Here is a 25,650-nt window from a genome sequence, read left to right on the forward strand (position 1 = left end):
GTAGAAGCATTGCTTTCACTTCCATCTGAAGAGATTAATCCTGCTTAGCCTAAGGAAACTGTAGGCCTCCCCTGAAGTAGTTGCCTTTCAAGACAATACTGATTCTCCTCAGGACTCACCTCCACCAGAACCTCTTTGTTCTAGACTTGTAACTAGACTCAGGTCCCAGCAGGCACCAAAAGGTGAAGTAGAAAGTATGATCCATAAGGAAGTATACTACACTACAAAGGAAGTACATAATTTTTCCTACTTATACAGACAGAAATCCTGGGTTTATGTGTGGGAATGGATATTAATGTAGGAGCAGAATAGTGGTGGAAGGAATGTAAAGTTGGATCAAGCCGAATTTACGGATATAGGCCTACTAAGCAGAGATTCTGCATTTAACGTTGCCTCACGAGGGGTTAGAAGGGCTCTAGTAGTTTGGTTGGTTGGCTGTAACATGGACCAAAATTACTTAGGTTGAAATAGAACTGCCTTGGTATACTGTGGAAGAAGGGATGATGCAAAGTCTTAGGTAGATTAAAATGCTAGAATAGATTTATCTTATATGACCTGCTCACTCGCCCTGGGAGGATCCAGAGGACACAACTTTCCCCACAACTGTGAGAAATAAGTTTGTCAGGGGAGCCCCACTATCCCTGAAGAGATCTGTGGTTGCTCTTCTGTGCAGGTCACAAATTACAGTGGGAACTCTTGCCACTGTATTGGGAAACTTAATATAGTGGATATAATTAGATGCCAGGGAGGCAGGGGGCAAGTGTCAGCACTTCATCATCAAAGTCAAGGTGGGCGTGGCTACAACAATGGACAGCAGAGTGAAAGTGGCAATTAGAATAACCTGACTCACAGAGACATACTGAGTTGGCTAGTTGATTATGGTGTCCCCAGAAATGGAACAGATGGGGAATCTACTAAATTCTTACTTGATCTGTATAGTGGGAGAGTTCTCAGTCAAGGGAACAGGGATCTAACTTGAATCATAAAAAGAGAGCCACAGTCCCTCCATCAATTCTCAGAGTTGAGCCAGTTTACTGGTCCTGAACCCCTCGAATGAAGGGGAGGTTGAGTCCCTTAGAGGAAGGACATCTTTACACTGCCAAAATTTTATACTATTAATCTTTCTCCTGGCCTTCCCTGAAGGGACCTACAGCCTCTTACCCAGTGACTGTACATGGGAGAAAAATAAATAATCAGACTTTTTGAGGGGTACTGGACATTGGCTCTGGACTGACACTAACCCCAGAGACCCAAAACATCATGTGGCACTCCAGAATAGGGGCTTATGGAGGTCATGTGAGCAAAGATGTCAGGAGTTTTAGCTCAAGTCTGTCTCACAGTTGGGCTCATGGGTTCCTGGCCCTGTCCTGTGGTTATTTCCCCAGTTGAGGAATGCATACTTAACATTAGACATGCTCAGCAGCTGGCAGAATCCCTGCATTGATTTCCCGGCCTGTGGAGTATGGGCCATTATAGTAGGAAAGGTCAAGTGGAAGCTATTAGATCTGCCTCTATCTAGGAAACTAGTAAACCAAAAGCAAGCCTGCTTTCCTGAAGGAATTAGAGATTACAGACACCACCAAGGACTTGAAGGATGCAGAGGTGGTTATACTTACCATATCCCCATTCAACTCACCTATCTGGCCTCTGCAAAAAACAGATGAATCATGGAGAATGAAAGTGGACTATTGTAAGCCTAACCAGGTGGTGATTGTAACTGAGCTGTTGTACCAGATGTGGTTTTATTGCTTGAACAAATTAACACATCCCTTGGTACCTGGTATGCAACTAGTGATCTAACAAGTGCTTTCTCTCTACCCGTTAGTAAAGGCCACCAGAAGCAGTTTACTTTTGGCTGGCAAGGCCAGCAATACACCTTCATCTTCCTACTTCAGTGGTGTGTCAATTCTCCAGCCTATGTTATAATTTAGTCCTCAGGGTTCTTGATCCCCTTTCCCTTCCACAAGTAATCACACGGCTCCATTACATTGATGATGTTGTGTTGATTGGACCTAGTGAGCAAGAAGTAGTACCTACTCTTACTGGTAAGACATTTGTGTGTTAGAGGGTAGAAAATAAATCTGACGAAATACAGGGCCTCCCACCTTAGTGAAATTTCTAGGCATCCAGTGGTATCGGGCATGTTGCGATATCCATTCTAAGGTGAAGGATAAGTTGTTGCTTTTGGCCCCTCCTACAACCAAGAGAAACATACAATGCCTAGTAGACATATTTTTGGATTTTGGAGGCAACATATTTCTCATTTGGGTGTGCTATTCTTGTCAGTGTATCAAGTGACTCCCAAAACTGCTAGTTTTGAGTGGAACCCAGAACAAGTAAACGCTTTCTAACACATCTAGGCTGCCTGGAGAAAACACAAACCCAGATCCATTTTTCATGACTGTGTCTGCCCATCTTCTCCTAGAACATGGACTAGTGATTCTTTCTTGCCATGGTAGTTCAGATTGTCCCCAATTATAGGAAGTAAAACACCAGTAAACGTAATTTTAAATTGCTATTTCAGTTATATCATTAAGAATGTGTAATTTTTTTACTTGACCCTTTACCTAATATAGAATATTAAGTATTATTTTATTTTAATCATAATGTTATTTAGTGGTTTTCAATAGTAAAAGCATATTCTATATCTCAATATATGTTTTAGACAAAATGTTTGGTAAGATATTCATAAACTTTTAATAAGAATGTTTTCTGGTTTTGCTGTGCTAAATAAGAAAATGAAGCCAATTTAACTATGAAAAGTTGAGTATTACACTATTTATGAAATTAATGTTTTCTTACATAGTTCTAAATGTTTTCTATATTGGTAGAAATTTTTATTATTCATGGAGAGTGCTTATTGTATTACAGATAATATCATTTTTTCCTATTAGTTAGCTTTTTAAAAATATAGCAATAACTTTCATATAACCAATTCCATGGTGAAACAGAATACATGAGTTTCTCAACTTGAGGTTTTTTTCTTTTAACTGAAAGGGAAAATTTACTGGTCTCTGAATATGTCAATAATTTAGCTGTTTAAATAATATATAAACTAGTGGTTTCTCTTTAACTGGAAATAAGACAGTCTCAAGGATTCTTTATCACGCAGATGACCTTTGGATGAAAGCTATTGACAAGACTAAAATGAAAGAAGATATTTTTTAAAAATGCCTAATGGAGTCCGTATTATAGAGTCTGTTTTAGACACAAATTCCTTTATTTGCCCTCTTTCCAGACCCTGACCCAGTGTAGTGAGTGTTTAGTCAGAAACCATTTAATTCACATTTAGCACTGTCTTACCCATAGCACATATCTATAAATTCATATAATGTTGTAGAAAAAAAGCCAACAGGAATTAAAGCCAATAAAACAAATTGTAAACTTTAGACTATTTTTCAAAATGTCTTGGGAGAAGCATCCAGGCCCATGTAAGAAAACAGTCAGGAATCTGGGCCAGGGACAGATTAGTATGATGTGTTGATATTTCTAGAATTTGTGTGCTATTATGAACTGAATGTGTATGTCTCCCTCTCAATGCTGTAGCCCTAACCCTCAATGTGATGATATTTGCAGATGAGGTCTTTGGGAGGTTTAAATGAAGTCATAAGTGTAGGGCCCCCATAATAGGATTAGTGCCTTTATAAGAAGAGGAAGAGAAACCAGAGCTCTCTCTCTCTCTCTCTCTCTCTCTCTCTCTCTCTCTCTCTCTCTCTCTCTCTCTCTCCCCGCCACAAGAGAATACAGCTAGAAGGCTGCTCTCTGAAAATTGAGAAGAAGGCTCTTGCCAGGAACCCAGTCAGCCGGCACCTCGATCTTGGAATTCCCAGCCTCCAAAATTGTAAGAAACAAATGTTTTTCTATTTAAGCCATGCAGTCTATAGTATTTTTGTTATATCAGCCCAAGCTGACTAAGACATGTGCTTTCCTTTTGATTGGTGATATTCATATTATAATTAACACTTTTTATCATTAAATAACAAAGAATTTCGGTGTTTACTTTAAGGTTCACAAGGAAAGAGAAGCATGAGGCTGAATGTGCTTTATTCCACAACCAGTTTTTGCTAGGAAGCTTCCAAATGGAGCAGATGGAAATAAGTACTTTGAAAACTAAAGCAGACTGAAGGCATGGGGTATAGAAAGGAAAAAGAAAGAGCCTGTAGACAGCCAGCCACGAACTGGGAAACAGCTTAATAAGCAGACAACCTAGATTTTCAAACAGTAAGGAACAGACAAATACACCTGTGTGTTGAGGAAACCAGGAAGTTTTTCACTGATCTACCAAGTTATCGAATACAGCATTTATAACAATATTTTCTTCTATAGTTTATGTATGCACATGTCAATGTTTTTCCTCAGCCTCCTGTTTCTCAAAAGAATTGTCTCAGTTCTTCCAACAAATGTTTGTCTTTAATTGACTTTGTTCCTTGGTCTTATAAAGACCACTGAACACAGCCACTGAATAGAAATTCCATGAAAGTTCTTGCGTCTCCACACATATAGTTCACCAATTTCAATGAGTAAAGAAAATGTAAGACTTTTTTACTTTCCACTTTTCTTAGTTGATCTGGATTAATAACTAGAAAGTGAGCATTCTGCTCCCCTTCACACATGACATGCATTTAATGGGGTAATTAGATCAACATCACTCATACTCTGCTGTCATTGTGACTGCATTTGGTAGCAGTAAATGTGCCAGTATTAAACCATATTTTAGTAGATAAATGTAACTTTTTATTTACATTCTGGTTACAGAGCTATGAAACATATCCACTGTCAACTAGGTGCTAATGAATATAACAGTTATTCCTGACACTCACAAGCATTTATTGTCTTTTTTAATATTTTCTTAAAAATGATTGTTCATTATACTCTTTCTATAAAACCTATATTTTATTGGACTTGTTTTGTAATTAGTTTGCCTTACAAATGTATTGTTAACATCATTCGCTCTAAAAATATTTATGTATTAAGCTATGCATACATGTATAAGAATAATAAAGCTTTTGTTATACATCCACCCCCTATTTAAATAAATAAAACATAAATAATGCGGTTGAACCTCCCTAATTACTTATTCTCAATCTAAGAATTTCCATAATATTTTATTCCATGCATTTTATTATACTTTTAATATGTTTGTTGGTAAATGATATAATACGGTTTTGATATTTCATGTTGTGCAAATGTCATCATACTGTGTGAATTCTTTGGAGACTTAATTTCTCTCAAAATTGTGATTGTAATATTCATACTTAGAGACCTAGTTCATTCATTTTACACTGTTTGATATTGTATTATGTAAAAATGCCATAATTTATGTGGACATTTTTCAGATCATGGAATTTTAAGTTATTTCCAGTGATTGGCTATCACAAACAATGCTGATTTAGACATTATTATATATGTATCCTAGTGTATTTAAATTTGTATTTCTCTAAAATTAATCTGGAATTAATGGAATTAATCTGGAATCTTGGGGCTGGAATATCTTTTACTTGATCGAATTTTTGTGAGATTATTTTTCAGAGTGCTTGAATCAATTTTCATTCTACTGGCAATTATACAAAGAATTCTATGAAATCCTTGACATTCCATTAGTTTTAGTAATCATTTTAAAGTGTTCTATTTTTTTTCTCCCCAAAGCCCCAGTGCTTGGTTGTACATCCTAGTTGTAAGTCCTTCTAGTTCTTCTATGTGAGCCACTGCCATAGCATGGCAACTGACAGACTAGTGGTGTGGTTCCATGACCAGGAAAGGAACCACGGCCGCCGAAGCAGTGAGAGTGCTGAAATTTACCCACTAGACCATCAGGGCTGGCTCTAAAGTGTTCTATTTTTAAATAAATTTTATTGATGGTAGTATATTTAGAGTCAAATGCAGAAATCTTTGTAGCTCAGCTGTGTATATAAATGCATATGTGTGTGATTGTGTGTATATGTGTTTAAGTACCACCCAGATAAAGATATTGAACACTTCCAACATCACAGAAAAACTTGCTTATTCTCCCCAACCATGAGCTCTTAATAACCATCCCCAATCTGAAGTAATGACTATTCAGACTTCTATCATTGACTAAGATTGCCGGTTTTTGAATTTCATAAAAATGGAATCATATAACATCTGAGAATAATCTATGCTGTTGTGTGTAGAAGTAGTTAATTTGCAATGCTGTGTAGTTGCGTTATATTCCATCATGTGAGAATACCAAAAATTTTTAATCCACTGTAGTGCTAATGGATATTTGCATTATTTTCAATTCTGGATATTACAAATAATGCTGCTGTGAACATTTTTGTGCATGTTTTGGTGGAAATATACACTCATTTCTGTTCAGTTTATCCCTAGAAACACTGACTCATAGGTTAGATGTACGCTCAGCTTTAGTAGGTAATGCCAAACATTTCCCCAAGTGGTTGTAACTGCAAACATTCTCGCCAGCAGTATATGATAACTTGTGGTTCAACATCCTTTCAACACATGGTATTTTCAGTCCTTTTCATCATTTTTCCCACTCTGGTGACTGTACTTCTGTTTGGTTTTCATTTGCTTTTCTTTGATATTGAGCATTTTCTCGGGTACTTCTTGGCCATTTGGATAACCTCTTTTGAGAAGCGCCTGTTTACGTCTTTTTCAATTTGCTTTAGTTTGCTTGACTGTATTTTTAAAATTTGTTTATAGAAATTCTTTATATATTCTGGATATGAGCCCTTTGTCAGATATGTTTATGAATATTTTCTACTATTTTCTGGTTTTATCTTTTTATACCTTAAATGTATCTTTTAATGAAGTTCTTAATTTTAATGAAGTCTACTTTTTCAGTCTTTTGTTCTATATGATCAGCGCCTTTTTGTGTTCTGTTTAAGAAATCTTCACCTAACTCTTTGGAAATGAAGATATTTCTTTTAAATACTTCAAATTATTTTACCTTTCAAATGTTTTGAATGTTTCAAATGTTTTACCTTTCAAATTTAGGCATATGATCCACCTCAAATTAATTATTTTGTATTATATGTAGTAGGAGTCAAAGATCATTTTTCCACACTGATATTCCATTGCTCCAGAACTATTTATTGAAAAGATTGTCCTTTCTCCTCTGCTCTGCAGTCCACATCTGTCATAAATCAAATATGGCGTATATTTTTCTGATCTTTTTATACTCTGCCAATAGTCTATTTGTCTACTCTTTTCTCAATATCGTATTGCCTTAATTGTAGATTTACTTATAGTATGTCTTGGTATCCAGTAGCAAATCGTCCAAGTAGTGTTTTTTTTTTTTTAATAACATTGCAATACATATGTATTTTTTATTTGCCTTTTATATCAGCCTTCCAAATTTTTTAAAAGTGTGGAATTTTTATTGAGTTTGCATTTAATCTATAGATCAATTTTAAGAAAAAATTAATTTGAAAATGTGGAGATTTCCAATCCATGAACACAAACTATCTTTCCATTTAATTTGGTAGGTCTCCTTTCATTTTATAGATAGGTAGATAGATAGATGGGTGGATAGACAGATACTTTAAAGCAATGTTTTAAAGTGTTTAGTGTAAATTCATTGGCATTTTTGTTAGATTTACTTCTAGGTACTTAATATTTTACGACTTATAAAACTATTTTTGTAATTTCATTTTTCAATTGTTAGCGCCAGTATTTAGAAATAAAATTAAGTTTTGTATATTAGTCTTGGATCCAGAAAGCTTGCTATATTTGCTTAATAGTTTGTTGATTTTTAAAAATTTTCTAATATGTTATCATAGCATCCTTAAATATTGGTAGCTTTACTTCTTCCTAGTCCTTCTTTATATCCTTTATTTTTCCACTTCAATAAGCTAGCTAGTAACTGCAGTACAATGTTGAATAGAAGTGATGATAGTGATCCTTGTCTTATTCCTGAATTAGGGGGGAGAGTACTTAATTATTTAACATTATGTGTGATGTTATCTGTAGTAGTATTGTAGATACACTTTATCAGATTAAGGATATTTTCTTTTATGTTGGTTTGCTAGGAGATTCTTTTCTTATATCAGGAAGAAATCTTGAATTTTGTTATGTTGTTTATTCACTTATTGAGATGATTATATAATATTTTCCCCCTTTCTTTCTATTACAGTGAATTGCAGCAATGGATTTTTTAAAGTTAAACCAACCTTGCTTTCCTGTAAGAACCTTACTTGGTGAATGTATAGCATTAGCTACTATTTTGCTTGGGGTATTTGTAAACATTTTCACGAGATATATTGGCATGTAATTTTCCTTTTGTTGTGTATATGGAGTAGTTATTTGAATTTCTCTGACTACTAATGAGTTTGAGAAACTTTTCTTATGCTTTTGGTTAATCGTGCCTCTTTTGCTTCTGTTAACTTTACTGATATTTTGTATTTTTTTCTATATTTTTAATGTTCTCTTTGATTATTATTGATACTTTTTACAATTTTATGTTTTTCAAATCTCATGTCTCAAACTAAGTCTTTTAGTTTTTGGTTTTAATATGCTTACAAATACTGATCTTTTACCTTTCTTTCTTTTTCTTAGTTTTTTTTCCTTTTTTTTTTTGCACATTTCTTTGGGAAATTCTTCCCTACCCAGAAATTATAAAAATATTTCCTATATTATATTCTAAAACATTAAAACTTTCACTTCTCACACTTAAGTCCTAAATCCATCTGGAATTTTTTTGTGTGTATTGTATACCAGGAAGATATACCAAATTTACTTTTCCCTTTCAAAGACATCTGTGATGTCAGAAATAGTGCTAAATTCTTTTATTAGGTTCTAATAAGTATTTTATATACTTATTTGTGTTTTCTGTGTTAACATTTATGTCTTCTATGAATAAGCACTATTGTCTTTTTCCTTTACAATCTTTTTTTTTTGTTTTTTGCTTCAATTTTATTTGGTTTTCCTTGTGTTACTGTATTGGCAAAGACATCCCAAACAATACCAATACCAAGTACTGCAGTCTCCTTACTCAGATTAAGGAAATGTTTCCAATGTTCCGTTATTTTGTGTGATCATTATCTTAAGGTTTCAGCAGAAATCCTATTGCAGATTTGAAGACAACTTTTTCTATTTTCAGAGTTTTTAAAAAGACTTTACTTTTTTAGAGCAGTTTTAGGTTCACCACAAAATTGAGAGGAAAGTACCGAGATTTCCCATATAACCTCTGCCCCCACACCTGCATAGCCTCCTTCATTAATATCACTCAACAGAATGGTACATTTTATAGCAAGGATGAACCTACATTGACACATCATAATCACTTGAAGTCCATAGTTTACTTTAGGGTTCATTCTTGGTGTTATACATCCTATGGAGCTGGACAAAAGTATAACAACATATACTTATCATGATAATATCATACAGAGTATTTAAACTGCTCTAAAAATTCTCTATGCTCTGCCTATTCATCTCCCTCCACCAACCTCGGGCAACCAATGATCTTTTTATTCTCTCTATAGTTTTGCCTACTCCAGAATGTCCTATAGTTGGAACTACACAATATGTAGTTTTTTTCTGATTGGCTTCTTTTACTTACTAATATGCACTTATGGTTTCTCTATGTCTTTTCATTGTTTGATAGCTCATTTCTTTTTAGCACTGAATAATATTCCATTGTGTGGCTGTACCTCAGTTTATTTATTTATTTACCTACTGAAGGACATTTTGGTTGCTTCCAAGTTTTGACAATTAGGAATAAAGCTACTATAATCATCCACATGCAAGTTTTTATGTGGACATAAGTTTTCAACTCCTTTGGATAAATACCAAGGAGCATGATTGCTAGTTTGCTTGCAAGAGTCTGTTTAGTTTTATAAGAAACCACCAAACTGTCTTCTAAATTGGCTGTCCATTGTGAGTTCCCACCAGCAATAGATGAGAATTTCCATTGCTCCACACCCTCAGCAGCGTTTGTTGTTGTCAGTGTTTGAATTTTGGCGATTATAATTTTAGTGTAAAATTTTCATATTATTCCATGTTATTTCTTTGTACATATGTAAGAACTTTAACAAAAAATTAAATTTCACTGTACAAACTTTATTAAACTATTTTTTAGAATTAAAATTCACTAACATCTTTTCATTCTATTTATGATTAAATAGCATCAGTATTCCTCTTTTTTAATTTTTAAGGTATTATTTGCATATAATAAATTTCATCAATTAAAAAATGGGCAACATTTTCACAAATTTTGTGAGAAGTATCAACTTGTAAATTCAAGTAACTCAGCTGAACCAAGCAGAAATAACAGAGAGAACCAAAGCAAGTCATGTCATCACAAAATTCTGAAAGCCAAAGAGAAAGAAAAAAATATAAAAGCAGCTGGATAAAATGTTTAAATTTGGGGCAACTATGATGAGTGACATTTTGTCATAAATAGTGAGGACCAGAAGACAATGGTATAATATCATTAATGGAGTATAAGAGAAGATATATAATTCCATATCTATTAAATTATCCTTCAAAAATAAGGATTAATAAGGTCTTTTTCAGATAAATGAAGCTAAGGGAATTTGTCACCATTGGCACTGAACTTTATGAATTGTTTAAGATACATCTACAGTCTCAAGAGAAATGACATGAAATGGAATCTGGGATCCACAAGAAGAAATAAAGAGCATCAAAAATCATAAAAATAAGTATTATATATATTTACATGCTTCTCTTAATTTCTTTAAAGTATTATTGATTATAAAGGCATTAATAATAACATTGCATAGTGGAGATATCAACTTTAGTAGCATCATTTATGAAAAAGATACTACAGAGGAGGAGAGCTGTAAATGGAATTTTATTGCTTTAAGATTTTGGTTTTTTTTTTTTTTTTAACATTTTAGGTGAAGTACTACAATATTATGTCTAGGGCAACTTTGATAAGTTAAACATATGTAAGATACAGGTTGTAATCCCAGGTGGAACCATTAAAAGTAAAAAGAGATATAACCGCAAAACCAACAGAGAAATTAAAATGGCAGAAAAGGAAAATAAATGTACAAAATGAAGATGCGAGAACTAGGAAACAAAGAGCAAGATGGTCGACTTAAACTAAAGCATATTAATAATTATTTTAAATATGTGTGGATTAAGCATGTATATTAAAAGCAATCATTGTCAGAAAAGATAAATATTAGCACCCAAAAACATGTTATCTACAAAGGACACACTTTAAATACAAATACCCTGATAAGGTGAAAAGGAAATCATAGTAAAAGATATAGCTTGAATAAAATGATAAGAAAGCTGGATTGGCTATACAATGACCATAAAAAATGGACTTTGAGATGGTGTAGTATCTGATATACAGAAGTTTATTGTATTATGATGAAATATTAATTCAACAAGAATTAAATATATCATAAGACTAAGATTCATAATAATAGCACTTCATTATGTGGAGCAAAAACTAACAGTAAAAGAAGAAATTTAAAAAATCACAATTTAGAGTTAGAGACTTTAACACAGTTTATCAAAAATAGATAAATGACCTAGATAAAAATATGGATGATTTCAACAATAAATGATATAACTTGATTGAATTTGAAGGAAGACTATATTCCCAAACTGAAGAATACATATTCTTTTCTAGTATGTTTGGAACACTTAGGAATATATACCATATGCTAAACCATAAAATAATTCTCATTAAATTTTGAAAGTATGACTTCATATTGAGTATGTTCTCACATCAGAATTAAATTAGAAATCAATGAGCCAGATATCTCGAACATCATCAAAATTATAAAAGAAAATTCCAAAGAAACTGTGGGTCGAAACAGTGTCATGTGAGTATTCAAATAAATTTCAAATTGATTAATAATGAAAAGATAACATATTAATATTTGTGAATTCCAGCTGAAGTAGTGATTAGAACAGTTTGTAGGAGAGAATTAAGGTGATCTAAGTTTCAAACTTAAGAAGTTAGAAAAATAAGAGAAGTGAAAGACAAAATATGACTAAGGAAAGAAATAATATATATGAGAAAGAATCAGTGAAATAGAAAACAAACAATAGATAAAAGAAACTAAAGTAAAACTGCTTGTCATAAAGAATGATGAAAGTGATCAACTTCTAGATAGAATGATGAAGAAAAAAGAGAGAAAACCCAAATTATCAATAGCAGGGATGTAAAGAGATGACGTCACAATGAATGCTAAGAAATTAAAGGGATAATAAAAGTATTATGACCAACTTAATGCTTGTAAATTTGATAACAGGTAAAATTGAGAATTTCTTCAACAGGAACAAATTAACACCCTCGAAAGAAGAAAGATACAATCTGGAGAGCTGTATACCTGTTAAAAGCACGGTTTTGTAATTAAAAACTTTCTCACAAGGAAATAAACAGGCCCAGATGATTTTACTGAGGAATTTTATCAAACTTATGAAGAAAAAATAATACCAGTTCTATGAACCTCTCTCAGAACAGAAAGGAGGTTTGACTTTCCAGCTATTTTTATGAGACATTGTAAAATCATATAAAGATATTACAAGAATAGAAAACTAAAGATGAGTGGAATACAGCAATATATAAAAATAATAATCCACCATGACTTGGCGTGGATACTTACAGTAGAAAAAGGTTGATATTGTGAGAACAAAAGAAGATAATAAACAGTCATATCAATACAGACAGTAAAAACATTCAACAAACTTCAACAGTCACTCATGATAAAAACTCTGAGAAAGCTAGGAAAATAAGAGCATCTATGAAAAACTTACAGTTAATATCACAGTTAATGGTGAAATACCAACTGTTATCCTCCTAAGATTGGGAACAAGAAAAAGATGTCTGCGTGCACCATTTCTATTCACTATTGAATAGTACAAATCCTATTCAGTGCAATAAGGCAAGAAAAAGAAAGAAAAGACATGACAATTGAAAGGAAAGTAAAACTGTCTTAATTTGCAGACATGATTGTATATGTAAAAACTCTTTTAAAAATGGATATAAACAGAATGAAATTAGAACTAGTAAGTGTATTTAGCAAGATCCAGAGAAACAAAGTAAAGACTTTTTAAAAATCATCTGCATGTCTAGACATTGGCAATGCATAAATGGAAAGTAAAATTAGGAAAGCATCCCAAAAATGGAATACTTAGAATAACTTTAATGAAAAGATTTAACAAATCTCTGTGCTGGAAATTATAAAATTATTACAAAATGTACTGGGAGAAATTATAAATATATGGGTAAAACCATATATCCATGTATATAAACATCATATCTATCTATCTATCTATCTGTCTATCTATCTATCCATCTACATATCGAGAGAGAGGGACAATGTATAAGTGGAAAATCAAATAACGAAAGAGGGTCCAAAAATAGATCTTAACTTACATGGTAAAATTACTCTTTAACAAATTCAATTTAACGAGGAGTGAAAAGTCTTTTTAACAATTGCTACTGAAAAAATTGAATATATATGTAATAATTCCATAAATAGATATGTATGTATCTATATCTATCTATCTATCTAAAAATGATCTAGACTATTACCTCATATCGTTTAAAAAAATCAAGATAAATCATAGAATTAAAAGAAAAAGTTAAATCTATAAAGGCCTCTAAATAAAATTTAGCAAGATATCTTCAATATCTTGATGTTATAAAGTGTTCCTAGAGAGTAAACAGAAAGCAATAATCATAAAAGGACAATTGCTAAATCATACTTTGTCCTACCTTGAATTTCTACTCATTAGGAAAATGAATTGGCAAGATACAAACTAGGAGAAAATATTCATAAAATATATATCTGAAAAAGAACTTATATCTAGAATCCATAAAAAATTTTATAATACTTCAATAATAATAATATAAAGAATGTAATAAAGTGTGGGTAAAATAATTGAGCAAACACCTTACAAAGAAAGATGAATAAATGGCAAACAATAATAAAAAAACAAAACACATGAAAGAATTCACAGTATCCTTAGTTATGAAAAAATGCAAATTAAAACCACAAGGAGATACCACTATACATCTACTAGAATGGCTAAAATTTAAGTCTAACAATATTGACTGTTGGTAATGATGTTGAGCAATTGAGCTCTTATATATTGCTTGTGGAAATGTTAAATGGTGCAGCCTCTTTGGAAAAATGTTTTGCAGTTTCTTTAAAGGTAAAACATACAACTATCTTAGTACCTAGTAATTTCACTCCAAAAAAATTAAATCATATATCCACAAATGATTGTATAAGCACATTAATGACACCTTTATTCATTATAGACTGTAGGAGAGCAGAATTTGCTACCCCAAAATATGTCTCTTTGACTTGATTATTTTTAAGAACAAAAAACTCAAGAAACTGTGAATTTTCCCTTAAATGCCTAGAAGAATTTAAGATAGAAGACCTGTTTCAGGAAGGAGGTATCCCCATAGATAACTATAGTATAATATGAACTAGGTGTGGCAGACAGGGAGGAACCTAGCAAGGCCCATTTGATCACAGTCTTCCCCATGTCCCATTGTCTCTGCAAGGCATGGCAAACATTTGTTTACCAAACATTTGCTTTTCCTTCTCCATGTGAATTGCCTTCCTCCCCTTTGAAGTCCCAAATCACTACCCCCAACATCCGCCTTTCTCTTTAGCTGAAGATGGTATTTAAGGTGATGGTTTTGACCATTTTGGCTGGTTACTCAGGTTTTCTCCTATGTATACATGTTATTAAACTCATTTGATTTTCTCTTGTTATTCTGTCTCCTGTCAATTTAATTCTTAGACCAGCCAGAAGAACCTAGAAACGTGGAAGAATATTTCTTCCTTCCCTACAAGACAAAACTGGAAACAATTCAAATGTCCATCAGCAAGAAAATTGTTAAACAAATTATAGTTTGTTCTATTTATACAATTGAAAACAACTCAGCAATAAAAAAATGAACTATTGCTATATGAAGTGGGATGAATTGATGGCACAAACATTGTGTTGAATGAAATAAACCAGACACAAAAGAGGATATACTGTATCCTATTTTATGAGATTCAAAAACTGATGAAACTAGTCTATGATGACAGAAATCAGAAAACAGATGGCCTAAACCAGGGGCATGTATAGACTAGAAAGAACTATGAGGAAAATTTCTGGGGTGGTGAAATTTATACCTTGATTTGGGTACTGTTTGCAGTAATGTATACATTTGCCAAGAGTCATCACATTTTATAATTGATTTGCACATTTTTTGCTACATAAATTTTACTTCAATAAAAACTAAAATAAACAAACAAAAATGTCTCAGAAAAGGAAATGAGATATTGAGGACATAGAGTTAGAGAGCCGTAGCATTGGTTTTCAGAGCCCTGGCCTCTATTCTATAAATTGAGGTTAATTCTTTCTAATTCACACAACTGAGAACTAGGCTAATAATGTTCTTATTCTAAAGCCTTAGTAAGAGTCAGGAATTCTCCAAAGGATGGGAAATAAGGAATGGTCTTGAAAAAATGTACTCTGAATGATTGTAAACTTTGTATGCTGGGGGACATTATTTGTTGGTATAAAAGTGGGAATGAAGCTCATTATATTTGCATATTAATTTCATTTAAAATTTGAATGCCTGTTCTCCAATTGTATCTCATTTTTGTCTACCTCTATCCCATTTTTGGCTAGCCCTGGTAGTCTAGTGCTTAAGATTTGGTGCTCTCACTGCCACATCCTAGCCTCATTTCCCGGTCTGGGAACCACACCACCCACAGCCTGGGTTCGTTTCCAGGTCAGGGAACCATACCACCCATCTGTCGGTTGTCATACTGTGGCAGCTGTGTGTTACTGTGAGGCTGAAAGCTATGCCACCAGTATGTCAAATACCAGCAGGATCACTCATGGTGGACAGGTTTCAGCAGAGCTTCTAGACTAAGACAGACTAGGAAGAAGGATCTGGCCACCCACTTCCAAGAAATTGGCCATGAAAATCCTATAAACAGCGGCAGAGCATTGTCTGATACAGTGCCAGAGGTGAGAGGATGGCTCAAGAAGACCAGGCAGGGTTCTGCTCTGCTATACACAGGAGTTGGAATTGACTCCACGGCACTAACAACAAATTCCATTTTTAAATGACTTTACTAGTGATTGAAGGAAAGAGATATAGACTTTACTAATTTTCTTTAATTTTGAGACTTCATAGGACTGGAAAAATTCTACTTGAATTCTTTATAACTAATATGGTTATAGAGGAACAGTAACCTTACTAGGTATCTTATTTTCTTTTTATATCACAATATTCTAAATATTTTTCTGAAATATATTTATCATGTCAAGTTTTCCAAGAAAATACATCATGAACTCCTTGTGGAACAAATTTTAAAATAATATCCAACAAATGTCTATATAGCTTGTGATGTATTTTATTCTGAAACTAAATTTCGGGTTTAATTTAATAATAAAATGTCAGTTGGTTTTTTTTTAACCATATGGTGTATGAAATGTGAAAACACAGAGAAATGTATTCAGGACCCTGAAAACAACTCCACATCAGGAGGAAACTAATGTTTATCTTCTTCCAGACATTTATGTGTAGTCAACAAATCATTTAATCTACTTTACATTATTTTGCACAATAATGCTTAACTAATGTGGAGATAAAGTTAAGCCTTCTATTGACATGTAGTAAGTCCTCTCTTTAAACGTAATCCATTGTACTGTAAATGTCACTCCCCCAAGCTCTTCTAATCAATATCCTCTACTATCTTTTCCTGTCAGATGAGATAAAGTCCATCTGTGAATGGATCGACTCCACTCCTACTAGAAGATGACAACATGCACATTTAACATTTTGTGGTCTCTTTTAACCCAAACAGATAACTACATTATACAATTATTTTCTTATTAAAGATTTACAAGTTTTAAAAATATAAGGAATTTTTTTTGGACTTTTTAACATGCTCATGCTTTTCCAGAAGTGTGCTCTTATAAGTGTGTGTGTGTGTGTGTGTGTGTGTAAGTGTGTGATTCCTTTCCAAACATTTTCATTTGATTTAAAAGACATTTATATTGTCAAAAATGCTGCCAATTATGATAGCAAATTATAACCTTCATATATTTAAGAATATAAGTGTGAGTTTGACATTTGGCACATGGAATGGATTGTACTTAATACACAAAATATCAATATTAGCTGTGATGTTCAAAATGTAAAAGGACCTCTAGGTCCTCTGCTTTTCACATCAAGACGTAGCCTGAGAAATTTGCTTGTCTGCCAAGAAGGGTATATCTTCCAATGCCCTCTTTAGAAATGGCCAGAGGGTGAGAGAAATGGAAATACATCAGAGGATAGAACCAAGAGCCAGGAAGAACAACGGACTAAGATGTCACTATCAGGGAAGAGAACACAGGCTCACTAAAGAATCATTTCTTACCCTCAGAATAGAGCAATTTCTTACCCTTAGTACTATTAATATTTTGAGATGGAAAACTTGTTGGTGAGGACAACTGTCCTATTCACTATAGGATGTTTAGCATCCCTATAGTGAATCCTGTACCATCCCTGTCCTCTACACACTAAACAGCTGTAGCACACACTCCTCATTTCTGACAACCAAGAATGTCTCTCGTCATTGTCAAAAGTCCCCTGAGAGCAAATCACCCCCAGCTGAGAACCACTGGAATTGGGGGAATGAATGAGCAATATTTTCGCAAAAAGATTTTAGCGGTACTATGGACTGGTGACTGCTACGTGCTTTCCATTCTTCCTCTTTCTAAATAGGGTTATTTATTGCACTGCTTCTGTCTTTGTTCTTCCGCTGTATATTGGGAATAGAAGGAGCAGATAACTTGTCTTCATTTCATGTATTTCTTGATAAGAGCTGATACAATGATTGAACTAAATTTTGGGGATCTGGGGATGAGTTGATCATATTTTGCACATGGGAAGGAACCACGGCCAAGAGGGCAGACTCTAGCACATTTCATTATTGGGCCAAATATGCTGCTGAGAGTCTTTGCCACATGACTGCAGTTCTTCCCAATATAGAGGTGATATATAGTCTCATTCTCACCTTTGGTCTGTTTGGGCCGATAAAACAAGGCAGAAACGACTGTGTGCCAGTTTTGATTAGTGTATTTAACAGGGATTTCACGTTTCCTCTTTTGCCTTCTTGTGTCTTTGATAGGAGAAGAACATGACCAGGCTCTCCCAGTGATTCCAGAAGGAAGATGAGAGACATTTAGAGCAGTCACTCCAGCTGAGTTACCCCATCAAAGACCTGTGTAGATCAGCCAGTGGAGTGATTGAAGTGTTCTATATCTTGATCAGAATGTTGGTATCTCTTTATCAAACCTCATTATATTACAATCTTAAAATCTATTTTTTTCACTGTTTGTGAGTTTTATCTCAACTATTTTTCTTAATTATAATGATAAAAACTGTATATATGTGTTTTATTTTAAACTCAAAGAACTTTGGGGAAAAAAAATCAAATTGATTATTATAACATGAAGAAGAAAATAGGAGCAAAATAATAATGAAAAATCATAGCAAATTAAAAAACAAACATGATAGAAATAATTCCAGGTATAGCTGTAATTCCAATAGATGTAAATATGCTAAATGTAAAGATTAAAAAAGAAAGACTCTAATATTGCTTAAAAATACAATTCAGCTCTTTTTTCTTTTCCTTTTGCTTTCCTGATCAATTCAGTTCTATAGACTTTAGGTGCAGCAGAGCATGAGAGATGTCTCTAAGGAAGGGCAGCCTGCATGGGGAGTTGCAGCAGGAGCGTGGAGAGGAGAGCATCCGTGGGAAGAATTTGTCTGGCATGGGGTTTCAGAGCCTGAGAGGGATGAAGAGGGCATCAAATGATAGCTGGCATCTCTTATGGGATGTTACAGATGAAATAGGATGAAAAGGGCCCCTAAAGTGTGGGAAAGCCCTTCGTGGACTGTCAAAAACCTACAGGGTGAAGAAGATATTAAACTGAGATGGTAGCCTCTAACGCAGATTGAGAATCTAGTGGAGTGAGAATGGGAGACCCTGGAGGGCCTGTAAAGGGCGTGTGAGCCCAAGCAGAGAGCTGAGGGGTGTACATGGCTGAACGTCCCTAAGTGAGTCTTCAGAATCTGAGCAGAATGAGGGATGCAGCCTAGTGCGGACATTGGAGTCCAACCAGGAAGCAACCTAACAGACGTCACCTTAATCAACTGATTACGTTGAACATCATCAGCAATGGGAAAAAAACTGTATGTAATTTAATAGAAACAAAGAGAAAAATACAGCATCATTATATTTCTACTGAAGATACATAAACTGAATCTAACTAGGAGGAAACATCAGGCAACTCAAATTAAAGTATAATCTATAAAATATCTGGCTGTAAACTTCAAACTCTCAAGGTCATGAAAGTTAAATTATCACTAAGATACTGTTCCAGATTATTCAAGGCATGATTCACAACTGGATCTTTTTGCTATAAAACACACTATTGGCACAATTGTCAAAACTTGAATGGGGTTTGAGGATCAGATGGTAGTAACACATCAATATTAATTTCCTGGTTTTGATAGTTGTAGTACTTTAGGAGAATATAGCGCTGTAGTATTCAGGGGTAATGGCACATAAGAATAGAATAGAATTAAATAAACAAATAAGTAGAAGAGAGTTAAGAACTCAGGGAAAGTTTCCAGTATAAATGAGACAAAAGGAAATTTAATATATTTCAATAAGTGTATTTGCTCTGTTTAGGAAAGATACTTTATTTAATAAATTGTGGTGCATAATTGACTAAATATGCAGCAAAAAAATAAATGTGGACCACTAAGTTGCATCATAATCACAAATAAATTCCCTTTGCATTACAGTTCCTGTATTGCTGAGGTATCATCAATTCAGGCCTCTCAAACATGGGCAATGCATGGAGATATTTCGTAACTCTTGCCGGCATCGTTTTTCCTGATTTCCCTCCTTTGGATGATTTATCACAAATATACTTGCTGCTTTCCTAAACTTATCTGAAGAGGTTTTTTTTCTAGTCCCTAGCGACTCTTTGCTATTTGGGGAAGCTTTGTTCTATTCAGCCAAGCACTAGAGAATAAGTTCTTCCCTATAGTTTTTAATCTGCATGCTCCAGCTTCTAATCGTGAATTTGTACGTGCATCTCCGCCTCTCTTATGAGGCCTTAGACTTCAGCCCTTCTCGATTTTTCTAATTTTGAATTCATTCTTTGTTTCTTGCGTTGAGATGTTCCCTTTGTTAGTTGCAAGTTTAACTTTACATTAAAATGTGTGCACGTGTGTGTGTGTGTGTGTGTGTGTGTGTGCCCGAAGAGGGCAGAGGATTCCTGTACCATCTCAGTCCATATTGGTAAAAAATCAGCTACGTGTTAAACGGCTACCTATACTGTGTCTATAATTTCATTCACTTGAAACAAGGAAGAGGGGTTTCAGTGTGTTCTGTCGATTTCAAAGCATTCTATTAGTTTTGGTCATTTATTTGGGTAGAGGTAGCAACTGTCAACTGTGTAAGAAAAAAAATGACTTAAAAAGCTGAAAATGGAGAACATTGTATTGATTGGTTATTTCTGAGAATGGGAAAATATTACCCTGAGGCTATTTTAGTGAGGTAACAACTCACCTCAGCTCACAGGATACCTGCATTTTCTGGAAGCAGTGGTTGAGAATCTCTGCATAGCAATTTATACTCTATAAACCATTTATATATATATAATCTTTTGTGCTTCACAACAATCTGTTGACACAATTATTATTTCTGCAAATTCCCACTATAATAGAATGTGGCACAAAAGAAAATGAATTATCTCAGATTGTCTTTCCAATGAACAGTAGAGAAATCACTCAGACCTGAGAAGAGATCCCAGGATCTTTCAACTAAACTGCATGGCTTCCAAGCATAAATCATAGTCAGGCTCCCTCCCTTCCTCCCTCCCTCCCTCTCTTCCTTCCTTCCTTCCTTTCTTCCTTCCTTCCTCTTTCCTCTTCTTTTTCTTAACCTTAATTTAGGTAACTTTCCTTTTAAGCAAGTTAAATGACTTTCTAATATAAACAGAATGGCAGTAGTAGTTTACTAAGCTGACTGCAAATTAAAAGCAAGTTTACTGCCCTGAGACTTAACTAGCTATTAATGAATACAAAGTAGTTCCCTTCAATAGAACATTGAAAATGAACCACATTTTCATTCCTCCTCAATCAATATATAACACAAAAATATATTTATGCCAGTAAGAACGGCCTTAGTCTGTTTATTTTCTGTTTACTAAGTATTCTTTAAGCATTGTATAAGGCAAAAGCTACATTTTTCTTTTTGATTTCTATTCTTTATAGTAGGACATGTTTTAATTTTTAAGAGAGAAAATGCCTGTTTAGATGAAAACCAATCACTACACATCATTTTCAAGGGAGAAAAGAACAGCAAATGCTTAAAAGACTAAACAGTGTTCCTTTCTCAATAAATATCTCTGATTATTCTTTTCTGTGGTTGACTAACTGTATAAAACATGATTAGGTCTAATGCTCTATTGATATATCCTGGTCTTAGGCAGAGTTAATGGTATACTTAGCTTGGGCCTGCCTTTCTTTCTTTTCTCATTTTCTAAGCTGCATTGTGGCATAGCCCTTAGTCAATACAGCAGCTCCCTCCTGAGCAAGCATTAAATTGAACAGATAAATGGCAGCATTTTAAAGTAGATCTGATAACCCAAACATGCTTGTGGGTTTTAAAGAGGCCACACCAAATAAAAAGAACTACTGGACACTTGAGAGCTGACACATTCTTCTGAAAAAGAAAAGATCTTGAGAAATCAATTGGACCATAGAGAATATTCTCTAAAAGATCAAATAGGGCATAAGAATGTTTCTATGTCTCTAGAGAATCATACAATATTTAGTGGACATATTCTTTCAAATAGTCAAATGGATTCATTCCTACTATAATCTCATATAAAAAGAGTTGAGCCTAATATTTCTAAAAATGACTTTAAAATCTCTCACATTTTGTCAGCAATCTTAGACTTTGATTCTAAAAAAAAAAAAAAAATCATCTCAAAAATGTTTTCCATCACCGTAGGTGCCCAAAGAAAAAAATACACTCCTCGAAAAGTGAGTTCATAAATCATTTAGTTTTTCAGTGCTCAGAGATGAAGCAGAATTTCCTGAAGGCTGTAGGAGGAGTGTGTGTGTATGTGTATGTGTTTGAGAGTGTGTATGTGAGAGAGAGGAGCAGGGAGATTTTCAGAGGGGAATTGTATATTTGATGTTCAACATAATATTAACAGTCATTAGATTTCAGATGGAAATTTTTAAAAAAAAAATTCTCCTTAATGATACTAATCTTTTAAATCTAACACTTTACATGAAAAACTACTCCAAACTAGAACCATATTTGTCATTATCTAAATAAACTGTCTGCCAATCAATGAACTACATCTGCTTATTAATTTAAACTATTTCTGTGATTCCTTTTATCATTAAAAACCTACACTGATTTTATGAACTAACTAAATGGAATAAGCCTTTACAAAATAAGGAGAAGGAAAGAAGGAAGGAAGGGAGGAAGGACCTATCTTAAAAAATAAGCAGTAGGTGACTTCCCATGTTTATCTCATTGCCAAGCTAAACAAAACTCAACGATTTCCAGGAAATAAACCTGAAGAGAGTTGGTGTTAACTTAGAATCAATATGTTTGGTGTGAACAATCAAGTACCAAGTCTGAGGTGTATATGGACTGTCACATTAGTGTCAGGAGACATGGCCTAATTTGATGCAACTCTGTGTATTTCTTAAATGGCCCCAAACAAGCAAATGCTTCATGACATTAAACCAAACAAAGAGGGAAATGGAAATAAGTAATTACTCAAGGAAATGAGTAATTAAAAACCAAGCCCATATGCTGATATCTTTGAGTGTAAGTTGTAGGGGAGGAAGAATTATTCCTCTACCCTTATAGGTTCTTCTGGCTTGTCTAAGAATTAAATTGATGTGAAACAGAATAACAGGAGAAAATCAAACAAATTTAATAACATGTATACATGGGAGAAACCCAGGAAAACTGAGTAACTTGCCAAAATAGCTGAAGCCATCACCTTAAATACCGTCTTCAGCTAAAGACAAAAGAGGTTGTTGGGGGTAGTGGTTTGGGACTTCAAAGGAGACAAACACGATTCACATGGAGACAGAAAAGCAAATGTTTGGTAAACAAATGTTCGCTATGCCATGCAGAAACAATGAGACAGAGAGAGGACTCTGATCAAATGGGCCTTGCTAGGTTCCTCCCTGTCTACCACACCTCGTTCATATTATACTATAGTTACGTATGGTGATAGCTCCTTTCTGGAACAGGCCTTCTATCCTAAAATCTTTTAGGCAGTTAGAGAGAAGAAGGTCCAAGTTTCTTCCTGAGTCTTTTGTTCTTAAAAATAATCAAGCCAAAGAGACACATTTTGGGGTGGCAAATTCTGATCTCCCACAAAGCCAATAGTGTATATCCTCCTAGAGGGCAAAAACTATCCCAAAATTATTTCTATTCCCCAGAACACTAAGATCAGTGTGGGGTGGGGGGAGTCAATAATAGATGGTCAATAAACATGATTTGAATGAATACATGGATATTTTTTAAAAGAATTATGTGAAAACTACAGTAATAATAGAGAGAATGTTTTCTTACTTCTTTAAGTCCTCCTAATTGCTTCTTCTTCCTTCTCCCAAGCACTTACTAAGATAAGATAATCAGATTGTTAGCTCTACTGTAGTTTCTCTTTTCATCCAGTCATCCTAATGCTCTCTGTTTCTCTTCTTCCACATTTTTTTTTTTTTTGAGACGATCGGCCCTGAGCTAACATGCAATACCAACCCTCCTCTTTGCTGAGGAAGACTGGCCCTGGGCTAACATCTGTGCCCATCTCCCTCTACTTTATATGGGACGCCGCCACAGCATGGCTTGACAAGCAGTGCATCGGTAAGTGCCTGGGATCCAAATCTGCAAACCCGGGGCTACCGAAGCACAGCGTGCACACTTAACCGCCGCGCCACTAGACCAGCCCTCTGCCTCTCTTCTTTCCTGCTTTCTTCTTCCTTGTATCTCTGACATACTGTGATATTGTGATTTATAGTAAGAAATATATATTTGGTCTTAGGTTCAGCTCCTGGCACCAAGCTCCCCAAACCCTTGGAATTTCCTAAATGGTAAGAGACATAAAGGTATATTTTGTTATTCATAACAAGCCCTTTTCAACCACACTTGAGTTTATGTTAATGAATTGACTTTTGGAAAGTCCCTAAGGATGGGGTCTCTTTGCCAGGGGAACCAACCGTGTGATTAGAGGGTTAGAACTTTCAGCCACACCCCCACCCTCTGATCTCCAAGGAGGGGAGAGGGGCTGGAGATTGACATAATCACTAATGGCTGATGATTTAATCAAACATGCCTACATAATGAAGCCTCCTTAAAAATCCCTGGACTATGGGATCAGGGGGCATCCAGGTTGGTGAACACGTAGAGGTGCTGGGAGAGTAGTGCGCCTGAAGAGAGCATAGAAACTCGGAGCCTTTCCTCCCCATACCTTACCTTATACATCTCTTCCATCCAGCTCTTCCTGAGTTATATCCTTTTATAGTAACTGGTAATCTAGTAAGTAAACTGCTTTCTTGACTTCTGTGAGAAGCTCTAGCAAATTAATCAAACCCAGTGAGGAGGTCCTGGGAACCTCTAATTTATACCCAGTTGTCAGAAGCAAAGTTAACAACCTGGGCAATTACAATCACAAGACTGGCATCTGACGTGTGTGTGTGTGTGTGTGTGTGTGTGTGTGTGTGTGTGTAGGCAGTAGTCTTGTGGGATTTCCCCCTTAACCTGTGGGATCTGATGCTAACTCCACATAGATAGTGTTAGAACTGAATTGAATTGTAGGACATCCAGCTGGAATCACAGAATTGCTTGGTATGAGACACACACACACACACACACACACACACACACATTTGGTGAACAGAAGAGTCAGAAGTGAAGTATTTGGTGAGCAGAGTGAACAGTAGAGAAGAAAAACAGGAGTTTTTCCTTTTCACATCTCTTAGTAAAAGCTTGTCTATTCTACTCAAGTTTCTGGAACCATCCAGTGCAATATATCATACCACTCCAACTCCTCCAAATACAACTGCAGGGATTTAATACAAAGAGAATTCTGTACCCCAATTACCAGCTCAAAAATACCTCATGGAATCTTGCCAATCTTCTTTCTCACTGATTCTATGATGGCTAAATTATTCGGAATTGATTTTTCATCTAGCTATATCACTCATATTTGCCATTGTAGCTTCTGGACTAAATTACTGTCTCTAATATGTTGCATGTTGGTTTTAACTACTGGACTGTACTTTCTTAGTTTAAGAGACCTGGTCATGAGTAGGATAGAGCCAGATAGAAACTTGATAACACCTTATTCTACTTGTTATAAATTAATTAATTAGTATCACAACTTTGTTCTATAGTAAAACATCATAATTTATGTTCCATAAAAGATGAACAATGTATATAGGAAATACTGATTGAAAATATTCCCTGATAGGTATGTAAGAAGCAAAAGCTAAGATATATTTGTTATAGTCAAATATTTTATTTGTGATTTCTTATACTTAAAAGACAAAGAATCAAATGGATAAAAAGAAAAGGCTGTAGATAATGATAGTACAATAAATATAATGCTAATGAA

Source organism: Diceros bicornis, chromosome 27, assembly GCF_020826845.1.
Source record: "Diceros bicornis minor isolate mBicDic1 chromosome 27, mDicBic1.mat.cur, whole genome shotgun sequence".
Taxonomy (NCBI): Eukaryota; Metazoa; Chordata; class Mammalia; order Perissodactyla; family Rhinocerotidae; genus Diceros; species Diceros bicornis.